Source organism: Ornithorhynchus anatinus, chromosome 7 (genome assembly GCF_004115215.2).
Source record: "Ornithorhynchus anatinus isolate Pmale09 chromosome 7, mOrnAna1.pri.v4, whole genome shotgun sequence".
Classification (NCBI taxonomy): domain Eukaryota; kingdom Metazoa; phylum Chordata; class Mammalia; order Monotremata; family Ornithorhynchidae; genus Ornithorhynchus; species Ornithorhynchus anatinus.
The window spans coordinates 68,993,746-69,005,884 of NC_041734.1; positions in this window are offsets into that span (position 1 = coordinate 68,993,746).

Genomic DNA, 12,139 nt, shown 5'->3' on the forward strand with positions numbered 1-12,139 from the left:
GATTTAGAAGTCCACTCCTGACCATCCTGGGAGGGCCGGCCGGCAGAGCCACCCGGTCTGTGGTGCTTGGCAGGCTGTTCTCATGTGCAGCTTGCAGTAGGTCCACTATGTTGGCAGTGTGTGTGTCTACATACACTCCTCCCCCCTCCCCCACCATGGCGTAGTGGATAAAGCATGGGCCTGCGAGTCAGAAGGACTTAAGTTCTAATTCCAGTTCTGCCATTTGCCTGCTGTGTGATCTTGGACAAGTCACTTCTCTTCTCTGGGCCTCAGTACCTTATCTGTAAAATAGGCATTAAGACTGTGAGCCCCATGGGAGAAATGGACTGTGTCCAACCTGATTAGCTAATCAGTCTTAATCCCCATTTTACAGAGGAGGTATCTGAGGCCCAGAGAAGTGAAGTGACTTGCCTAAGTTTGCACAGCAGACCTGGAATTAGAACCCAGGTCCTTCTGACTGCTAGGCCCATGCGTTATCCATTAGGCCATGTTGATTCCCTGGGTGTCCCTGCTCCACCTAGAGTGTCCTCCCTTGGCCCGTCCTCCAATCCCAGCCCCTAAAACCTCCAGCCTCAGGCAGCATAGAGCAGGATAGGAGGAGTTAAGAGTACGGGTTGTCCACAGCTGTGAGAACAGATCTGGAGATATGAGTTGGGCCCGCCTGCTGCCACCTGCCACCTGGTCAAGGGGTCAGAGCTCCACCTGGCCTGCCCCACAGAACTTCCAGGTCACCCAAGGAGAGTTGCCAGGTGGCCTTAGACTTTCTTCATGAGCACAGTTCAATCCACCAATAATAACACTTATTGAGCACCTGCTTTTTTATGGTATTTGTTAAGCACTTTCTATGTGCCAGGCACTGCATTCAATGCTGGCGAAGATAGAAGATCATCAGGTTGGACACAGTCCATATTCCACAGTGGGAGCGTGTGTGGGGGTCCATATTTTCCAGTTGACAAAAATGAGGCCCAGAGAAGCTAATCGGTTTACCCAAGGTCTCACACAGACAAGTGGCAGAGTGGGGATTAGAACCTAGGGCCTCTTACTCTCTGGTCTGTGTTCTTTCCACTGGGCCATGTAGCTTCCCTGCTGTGGGCAGAGCCGTGTATAAAAGTGCTTGGGAAAGTGGAGTAGAGGGATAAGGTACAATTTCTGCCTGTGGGGAGCTTACACTCTCAATTAATCAAGCAGTGGTATTTACTGAGCACTGACCATCTGCAGAGTACCATTCTAAGCACTTGGGGAAGGACAGTACCATGCAATCTCTACCCACAAGGAGCTGAGGTTCTACAGTGTGGAGATAGTGAACTAAATCACACATAGGGGAAGTGGTAGAGCGTAAGAATACGTACATAGGTGTCGTTGGTCGGGGGTGAGTATCAAAGTGCTTAAGGGGTACACAGCCAAGTGGATAGTCGATGCACAGGGGAGGGTGGTTAGGGAAAATGAGGGTTTAGTCAGGGAAGGCCTCTTGGAGGAGATGTGGTTTTTGGAGAGTTTTGAAGATGGGGAGAGTGGTGGCTTGTTGGATGAAGAAGGGGAGAGAGTTCCAGGCCCTAGGGATGTGGGCAAGTGGTTTTGGATGGATAGATGAGTCTGAGGTCCAAAGAGCAGGTTGGCCTTGGAGGACCAGACTGTGTGGATTGGGTTGAAGTAGATCAGTGAAAGCAAGTAATCAATCAATCAGTTAGTCAATCATTGATATTTATTGAGGACTTACAGCGTGTATGGCACTGGACTAGATCCTTGGGAGAATACAAAACAGTAGAATTGGTAGCTGTGATTCTGCCCAAAGGGAGCTTACAGTTAAGGGGGGAAAGACTGCAGACCCAGTTAGAATAATTAGAAAGAAAAAGAGGGGTACAACTATAACAACGGAAGGGAAAGGTGGATAAGTGAATAAATAAGGGAATGAATAATTGAGTCTGTAGATCAATATGTACACAAGTGCTGTGGGTGGCTATGAATTCTTTAGTGCTGAGGTGGCTGTCCAGATGACATGACCAGGAGGAAGAAATGAATTGGGGAGAGTCTCTTGGAGGAGGTGGGGATTGGGGGATGAGAGGGGTTTACAAGAGAGCTTTGAAGCTGGGTAGAGTTGGGGTCTGACGGACTGGGAAGAGGGAGAGAATCCTAGGCTAAGGGAAGGGGGTGAGGCCGGATCAGGAGGAAGGAGAATGGAGAGAGGGATAATGGAAAGGTGAACTTCGGAAGAGCTTAGAGCACCAGTTAAGACAAGAGAGTAGAGATGTAGAAGGGAGGAGCCTGGAAACCAATGGTATTTTTAAAAAATGGCATTTGTTAAGCATGTACTATGTGCCAGGCACTGTACTAAGCGCTGGGGTGGATACAAGCTAATCGGGTTGGGCATAGTCCATGTCTCACGTGGGGCTTACAGTCTTAATCCCCATTTTGCAGATGAGGTAACTGAGGCACAGGGAAGTGAAGTGACTTGCCCAAGGTCCCATAGCAGCAGCCCAGTGTCAGAGCTGGGATTAGAAAGTAGGTCCTTCTGACTCCCAGGCCCATACTCTATCTGCTAGGCCCAGCTGCTTCTCTAAGATGTTTTTACTTGACAAGGAGGGAAATAGGGAGCCACTGGAGACTTCTGAGAAGGGGAGAGCATGCGCTGAGCAAGAGCATGATCCTATGGGAAGATCATTCAAGCTGCAGGGTGTAGTGAGAACTGAAGATTGCAGTGGTTGGAGACAGAAAGACTGGTGAGGAGGCCAACTCAAAATCTAATCAGGAGATGACAAGCGATTGAACTAGGGCTGTTTGCCATTTGATTGGAAAAGAAGGGCCCAGTTGGAGAAATATCTCGAGGAACCAATGGGCGAGATTTGGCGATTTGTGAGGGCCAAGGGGCAGTAAAGAGTCATGGATGTCACCAAGATTGCAAGTTTAAGGGACAGGGAGATTGATGGAGTTGTTGACTGGGATGGGAAAGCTAGGCGGGGAGGAGGGCTTTGCAGGAAAGATGAAGAGTTCAGGGACTCTGTCCCCTTGAAGGAGCTTTCGGCCCAGGCCTCCTGGGGTTTGGTGGTGGGGGTGTCCCAAGCCCCTCTTCAGTCCTGTCCCTCTGTTCCCTTCATTCCCTGCCCTAGGAAGGACCAGACCCTGCTTGGAAGCCCCTGCCCCCTGCCCTAATCATTCCCTGCCGTGAGCTGGGTCCTGAGACCCTTTGGAGAATTGCTCGACTCCAGGGGGAGATCCAGTGGGCCTTCCCCTCCCCTCAGACCCAGGCTGGCCTCTGCTGGGAGACAGCAGCCTGCTGCCTGACCTAGGACAAGTCCCTTAACTTCTCTGTGCCTCACTTTCCTCCTCTGTAAAAAGGGGTTTAGATACCTGTTCTCCTTCTCCCTTACACTGAGCCCCGTGAGGGCGAGGGACTCTTGCCTGACCTGATTATTTTGACTCTCCCCCAGTGCTTAGTAATAGTGGTAATAGTAGCATTTATTAAGAGCTTAAGTAGTTGTCATAGTCATAGTATTTACTAAATGCTTATTATGAGCAGAGCCCTGTACTATGTGCTGGGGACACAGGTGGGAATTAAACATGGTCCCTGCCCCTCAGAGGGCTCACAATCTAAACAGTGCGTAATGTAAGCATTTAACAATAATTGTTAGAGTTATTAAGCAAGGTCCTGCCAGTCACAGGCCTGACCACTCTGCCACAGAGTGATTGTGAAGGAGATCTTGAAAGGGGTCAATGTCACTGACAAGGGCCAGACTCCCTCTAGTCTGTAAGGTCCTTGTTATATCATAATAATCATAAACACTTGTGGTATTTGTTAAACTGTTACTATGTGCCAGGCACTGAACTAGTCGCCGGGTTAGATACAAGATAATGGGGTTGGACACAGTCTCTGTCCCACACAGGGCTCCCAGTCTGATTCCCCATTTTACAGATGAGGTAAGTGAGGCCCAGAAAAGTGAAGTGACTTGCTCGAGGATACACGGCAGACAAGTGGCGGACCCAGGATGAGAACGCAGGTCTTTCTGACTTCCAGACCGGTACTCTATCCACTAGGCCATGCTGCTTCTCTACCGTACTCTCCCAAGTGCCGAGTACAGTGTCCTGCACACGATAAGTGCTCAGTCAATACCACTGACTGATTGATTGATGGATCTGCGGGCGGCTCTTGAGGAAAGGGACAGCAAAGCAAGTGGAGGGAGGTTTGGGGGTCAGAAACAATGTGAGGTTGAAGAAGGCCAGCCGTCTGAGTAGGGTGAAGGGAGGTTGGGGAATGAGCAGAGGAGCAGGGAAGGGCTCAGGAGGAGAAGGGGGTTGAGGGGTTGGGGCTGGGAGCAGGGGAGAGGGGAGGCTCAGGGCAGCATAGAAAGAAGGTGACGTAGAGGCTGTGGTGGAGTGTGGGTCCCGGGGGCGTCGCTGTGGGCTGCCCTCCCCCTCGTGGGAACCCCTCCTGAGGAGCTGGCGGGAGAAGGATGGGCTCGGAGCCAGGGACCTGTCTGTCAGCCTGGGGTTGCACCACTCCTTGGAGGGGCGGGGAGCGGGAAGGGGGAAGAGAGAGACAGTGAGTGAGTGAGATTGAGAGAGAGAGTGTGTGTGTGTGTATGTGTGAGTAAGAGAGAGAGAGCGAGGGAAAAAAAAGCCAGCCCTGGGTTGAGGCCCTTTTAGGGAGGTAGCCATCAGGCTTCCGAGGGCTCAGCCACCCTCATTCTGAGGGAAGATGGGCCTGTAATTGATTTTAGCATCTTTCCTCTGTTGGACTGTCAAGCTTCTCGAGGGCAGGAATCATGTCTAATTTATTGTATTCTCCCAGGTGCTTAGTACGCTTAGTATGAGAAGCAGCCTGGCTCAGTGGAAAGAGCCCGGGCTTGGGAGTCGGAGGTCATGGTTTCGAATCCCGGATCTGCCACTTGTCAACTATGTGACTGTGGGCAAGTCACTTAACTTCTCTGTGCCTCAGTGACCTCATCTGTAAAATGGGGATTAACTGTGAGCCTCACGTGGGACAACCTGATTACCCTGTATCTACCCCAGCACTTAGAACAGTGCTCTGGGCATAGTAAGCGCTTAACAAATACCAACATTATTATTATTATTACGCTGCTCTGTATTTAGTAGGAAGTGTTCAATAAATATCACTGATTGGTTGATTGACTCAGCAACTAACCTGTAGGACTAATCTTGCCTGGGGTGCCTACGCACCACGCCCCGGGCCCCTAAACCTGGCCTTTCCCATCTCTGGTTTAAGCAGAAGTTGATAAGAGGCATCTCTTCAAGGTTCCCAGCAGGGAGGTTTGAAATCCTCCATGGGCTAAGGATTTCTGAGACGTCGATCCTTTGTGAAGCAGCATGGGATGAGCACGGCATAGTGGATAGAGCACGGGCCTGGAAGATAGATCATGGGTTCTAACCCCATCTCCACAACTTGCGTGCCGTGTCATTTGGACAAGTCACTTTACTTCTCTATGTCTCAGTTACCTCATCTGTAAAGTGGGGATTGAGTCTGGGAGCCCCATGAGGGACAGGGACCGTGTCTAATCTGATTTGCTTGTGTCCATCCCAGCGCTTAGTACAATGCCTGGCACATGGTAAGCGCTTAGCAAATACCACAGTTATTGTTTCTTTCCTCTTGGGATTCATCCTGGAACCGGATCTCTTTTCCCCTGATAGTCCCAGAGTAGTTTCGATTCCGTTACCTCCAGTGTCCTCCTGCTGTCCTGGAAGGCTGGGTGGGGCGAGATCCCTCCCACTTTACAGATGGGAAGCTTCTGCCCAGAGAGAGATTAGGTGACCTGCTCTAGGTAATAATAATAATAATAGTACTTGATAAGCACTTACTCTGTGACAAGCACTATACTATATATACTGTATATGTACACACACTGTATATAGTATATACAGCGGGGAAGCAGCATGGCTCAGTGGCAAGAGCCCGGGCTTGGGAGTCAGAGGTTGTGGGTTCTAATCCCAGCTCTGCCACTTGTCAGCTGTGTGACTTTGGGCAAGTCACTTAACTTCTCTCTGTCTCAGTTACCTCATCTGTAAAATGGGGATTAAGACTGTGAGCCCCAAGTCGGATAACCTGATTACCTTGTATCAATCCCAGTGCTTAGAACAGTGCTTTGCACATAGTAAGTGCTTAACAAATACTATTATTATTATTATTATTATTACTAAGTGTTGGGGTAGATTCAAGATAGTCAGGTCACACTGTCCCACAACTAAATAGAAGGGAATAGTAGTAATAGAGTTTAGTAGTGTCTACTTTGTGCTGAGGACTGTACCAAGTGCTGGGAAAAAGGTCACAGGTGGGAATTAGAAATCGACCCCATCCCTCAAGGGGCTCGCAATCTATGTATGTATCTACTCCAGCACTTAGAACAGTGCTTGGTATGTAGTCAGCGCTTAGCAAATACTATCATCATTATTATTATTTTTATTATGGAGCTTCGTGACCTAATGGAACCAACATGGGCCTGCAAGTCAGAAGACCTGGGTTCTAATCCCCTGCTCATCCACTTGTCTGCTGTATAACCTTGGGCAAGACATTTCACTTATCTGTGCCTCAGTTCCCTCATCTGCTAAATGGAGATTCAATCCTGTTCTGCCAGCACTTAGTAGAGTCCTTGACATTCATTTATTCATTCAACTGTATTTATTGAGTGCATACTGACCCACAGTAAGGATTTAACAAATACCACAATTATTCTGGAAGGGAGAACAGGTATCATTTATGTTCAATAAATACTCTTGATTGATTGACTGACTGATTGATTGATTGATTTTACAGAGGAGGAACCTGATGCCCAGAGAAATGTTCAACATTACACAGCAGGGAAGTGGCGAAGCGGGATTAGAACCCAGGTCAGTCAGCCAATGGTATTCATTGAATGCTTACCATTTGCAGAGCACTATCCTAAGCACTTGAGACATGTCTGCCCACAAGGAGCTTGTTACAATCCATCCCCTTCACCCCTCAACCTTGGGTAAAAAGTAGTTGCCAATGGCAAGAGGCGACTTCATTTCTCAGGTCGTAGTCTTAATATGGAATACTGAATTATCTTCCTTGTTATAATTCATTATTGGATCAGTCATCCATCTCTGCAGCAGTGAATACATCAAATATGCAATTACATACTATCACAATACAGAAATCAGAAGAATGAGGATAACCATGCATTTTTATCTATTAAAAGGCAGGCAGTGAAGCTGCAACCTTGCAATTTAAAGTTTTTCATGCTAATCGATCAGTGGTATTTATTGGATGATTGCTTTGTACGGAGCAAGTGTTTGAGAAAGTACAGTACCATAGAATTGGCAGATACAATCCCTGTCCTTCAGGAATTTACAGGCTAATGGGGGGAGACAGAAGAAGAACCGCGATTCATCTGCCTCTCTTTAGCGCGTTTTGAGATATGACAAACCAGTGGGTGAGATGAAGATTTTTCCATGAAAATTTTGTTTCTCCCCAAATCTATGAACCAGATCAGTCTATCAGTGGTATTTATTGAGCACTGTGCTAAGATCTTGGGAGAGTACAAAACAACAGAGTTGGTAGACAGGATCTCTGCCTTCAAGGCCTTTCAGCCTTGTGCTCTTTCCACCAAGCTATGCTGCTTCTCACCAGAAAAGCTGGCACTAGACTGTAAGCTCACTATGGGCAGGAATATGTCTTTTATATTGTTATATGGTACTTTGCCAAGTGCTTAGTACTGTGCTCTGCACACAGTAAGCACTCAATAAATACAGTTGACTGACTGAAGCCCAGAAGCCAGTCTCCACTGGCCCTCTCTAAGAACTGTGCCCTGGGACATGATCGTTCCCCACAGAAAGCTAGGTATCAGTCTCTCGCCCCTCTCTGTAGAAGTGATTTTTTTTTAAAGCATGTTAAGTGCTTACTGTGTGCCGGTCACTGAGGTAGATACAAGCTAATCAGGTTGGATACAGTCCCTGTCCTACATGGGGCTCACGGTCTTGATCCTCATTTTACTGATGAGGTCACTGAGTCGCAGAGAAGTTAAGCAACCTGCCCAAGGTCACACAGCAGACAGGTGGCGGAGCCAGGATTAGAACCCAGCATGGCTCAGTGGAAAGAGTCTGGGCTTCGGAGTCGGAGGTCATGGGTTCGACTCCAGGCTCTGCCATTTGTCAGCTGTGTGACTGTGGGCTAGTCACTTAACTTCTCTGTGCCTCAATTTCCTCATCTGTAAAATGGGGATTAACTGTGAGCCTCACATGGGACAACCTGATTACCCTGTATCTACCCCAGTGCTTAGAACAGTGCTCTGCACATAGTAAGCGCTTAATAAATACCAAGATGATGATTAACCCAGTCCTTCTGACTCCCAGGTTCATGCTCCATCCAGAAGGCCATGCTGCTTCTCTGATTCTTCTTCGACTTCTGCCCCAAATTCATCCCTTCTGCTCCTGTGGGGGCGGGAAGCAGGGCAGGGCAGGGCAGGGTGGGGGCCCCATCGAGACATCTTACCTCACTCAGTGCCCGGACCCCAGGGGCCTCTGGGCTGGGTGCAATCTCCAGAGCAGAGCCAGAAGCCCCTTCCCTTGCACAATCTTGGCGAGGCGGAGCGGGTGGCTACGTTAGAGATTGCACCATTTGCTGTCACCGGCCACGATGTCTGCCCCTCCCGGCTACTGCCTGGGGCTGATTGCTCCAGCGCTTGCCCACCTCCTCGGGCCTCTCCCATTGGCAAGGGGCCACCCTGGCAACACCCCTTCCTTGCTAGCTTGGTTTCCCGCGCTTCGTCTGTGGCAGGGAAGGGGGAATGCCCCTACTCCTGGCGTAGTGGATAGAGCAAAAGTCACGGGTTCTAATCCCAGGTCTACCACCTGTCTGCTGTGTGACCTTGAGCAAGTCCCTTTACTTCTCTGGGCCTCAGTTACCTCCTCTGTAAAATGGGGATCGAGACTGTGAGCCCCACATGGGACAGGGACTGTGTCCAACCCGATTAACCTGATTAACCCAGCGCTTAGAACAGTGTTTGACGCATAGTAAGCTCTTTACAAATGCCATTATTATAATTATTATTATCCCCTCTAGACTGGAAGCTCGTTGTGGGCAGAGAACGTATCTACCAACTCTGCTATATTGTACTCTCCCAAATGCTTAGTACGGTGCTCTGCGCACAGTAAACACTCAATAAATATCATCGATCGACTGACTGGTTGATCTCCCCGGCCGGGACTAACAGCCCAGACAGGTGCACCCAGAACCTCTAGGCTGGTGGCCAAAACAGCCTGCTGGGTCTTGATGAGGCTCGGTCGTCCCCGCCCCTCGATACTCCTTTGGGGCAAGAAGAGGCAAGGAAGGTGGAGTCCCTTGGTACAAGGGAAGCAGGCTCAGAGAAGTGAAGTGACTGGCCCAGGTGACCCAGCGCGTCTGCGGTAGTAGTCTGCAGAATTAGAGTCCAGAACCTGATTCTCAGAATCCGTCCATCTGATGCCATTTCGGCTCCACTCTTCTCCCTTCCCTGTGCCCCCAGTCCTAAACTCCTTGGCTTTAGTGAGTGTACCTGGGGTGGGGAAGGGGGAGGCAGGTTTAAGGGAGGACAAGGTCCTTTCCCCAGTGGCCCCGGTGGTACTTTGAGGGTGTAGGATCCCGACAAAATCCCCAGCGTAGGGGTCAGCGATCGACCCGTGGGGTTTGCCCACATTCAGGGAATGCCGGTGAGGTCCGGTCCGCTTAGGGATGGCCCGAGAATCCCGAGGTCCTTGAGAACTCTGTCCCTGAGACCCTCTATGGGGTAGACGGGCTCTCAGTCGTTCTAGTCCTGCCCAAGGTCCTGGTCCTGGAAGAACTCCCCAGGAAGGGTTGTGGCAGAATCGGTCAGGTGGGGAGGAGGTGTGAAGCTCTAGGAGCACCTCGAGTATGGGGAGAAAGGACCCAGGAAAGCGGGTGCCTGACTGTCTCCGAAACCCGTAGTATTTGAGCCCCTCAGAGCCGATACCGATCACTCTGCCCGGGCTCCTACCCCCCACCCTCAGCCCACCCCGTCATGATTTGTGTGACCAGACCCCCATTCCCCAGGATGAACCTTGTCCTCCAACCCACCCACATCCGAATTAAAGCTTAATAAATGTTATGGTGGTATTTGTTAAGTACTTCTTGCGTGCTAAACACTGTACAAAGTCCTGGGGGAGTATTATTATACTACCAAAAGTACCAGTAGCGATGGTATTAATAGCAGTAATATTTAGTGGGTCAGAGAAGCAGCGTGGCTTGGTGGATAGAGCCCGGGCCTGGGACTCCTTAGGACCTGGGTTCTAATCCGGACTCCGCCACTTGTCTGCTGCGTGACCTTGGGCAAGTCACCTCACTTCTCTAGGCCTCAGTTACCCCATCTGTAAAATGGGGATTAAGACCGTGAGCCTCACGTGAGACAGGGACTGAGAACAGCTTGGGAGAAGCAGCGTGGCTCAGTGGAAAGAGCACGGGCTTAGGAGTCAGGGCTCATGAGTTCGAATCCCAGCTCTGCCACTTGTCGGCTGTGTGACTGTGGGCAAGTCACTTAACTTCTCTGTGCCTCAGTTCCCTCATCTGTAAAATGGGGATTAAGACTGTGAGCCCCACGTGGGACAACCTGATTCCCCTGTGTCTACCCCAGCGCTTAGAACAGTGCTCGGCACATAGTAAGCGCTTAACAAATACCAACATTATTATTAACAGTGCTTGAAGTATAGGAACTCCTTAACAAATAGCATCATTATTAATTCATTAATATAGTCTCTGCATCACATGGGGTTTGCCTCTATGGGGGAGACAGAGAGAACAGGTATGGAATCTCTGCTTTACAGAGGAGGAAACTGAGGTCCAGAGAGGTGATGTACACTTGCCCAAGGTCACATAGCAGGTTAGTGGCAGAGTCAGTATTAGAATAATAATAATAATAATGCTGGTATTTGTTAAGTGCTTACTATGTGCTGAGCACTGTTTTAAGCGCTGGGGTGGACAAGTCCCCTGATTTATAGGCCCATGCTCTTGCCACTCAGCCATGCTGCTTCTCCTCCCTACCCCTCCCCACCCCCAGGTCTGGACTCCCTGACTCCCTATGACTCAGTCTCCTTACTTCTGGGACCCCCCCCCCCGAATCTCCACATGCCCCCCCACATCCCCCCAGTCACCCAGTCCCCAGGCAGAGAGAGCATTCCCCCCAAGGCAGAGCAGGACTCAGAGTGGAGGGTGGTGGGGAAGCAGGCGGCAGAGACAGGGGAGGGAGGGCCAGGATGCCTTGGTCCCAGACGTGTGTTTAGGAGGGAAAGAGAGAGAAAACAAGCTCAGTCACCTCCAGTCGGCCGGCAGTAACCCAGCCCTGGCGTTTCCGGGAGCCCCAAAATAAGATGCTGGAAAAGGTCACAGAACTCACTGCCAAGGAGGGAAAGAGGGAGGGATCTTTATTGCTTGTGTTCCACGCCAGCTAATCACGCCTCTCCCTTCCCTCCGGGGGAGCAGGGCTTGGGGTCAGAGAGGGTGAGCACTCCCATTGTGTGCAGGGAGAGAAACTGAGGCTCTGCAAAGGTTCAGGGACGCCCCCCCCCAACATTGCCTCATCAGTCAGAGGGCTGGGAACTGAGTCCCTGGGGGGTTGGGGGGCTTGGCTTCCAGCCCTGGAGATTTCCCAGCCCTGTAACTCCGGAGATTCCCCCCTCCCCGCCACCCATCCCTTCTCCCTGGTTGTGAGGGCAGTTCATCTCTGTCCACTCTGACTCTATGTGTGTGTGTGGGGGGGGGGTGGACGTGTTTTAGGGGGAAAGGTTGGGGTCTCCAGCAGGATTCCTTTGGGAAGAGCAGTCTGCAGTCGGGGCTGAGGTGACGCCAGGGAAGAGTATGGGGTGAGTCATGTATAATGAGCAGTGATGTTTCCTTCCCACAGAGCGGGACAGGCCAGTTCTTGTCGCCCGGAAACATTCCTATTTGGGCCAGGAAGGGAGTGTGGGGGCTCAGACTCGGTGGGCAGGCAGAAGGCAGCTCTGTCTCTGGGCCCACAGCAGGCCTGGTACCCATTTCTGAGTAGGAGAAACTGCCTTCCCTACTCACTGGTGGCCTCTCCCCCTCCCCCCCCAACCTCTGCCTCGCTGCCCCTACCCCCATCTCCTAGAGACCACGGCCTCCCATCGACCCTCCCTATCTAAGGAGACATTTCCCTTGTTATGC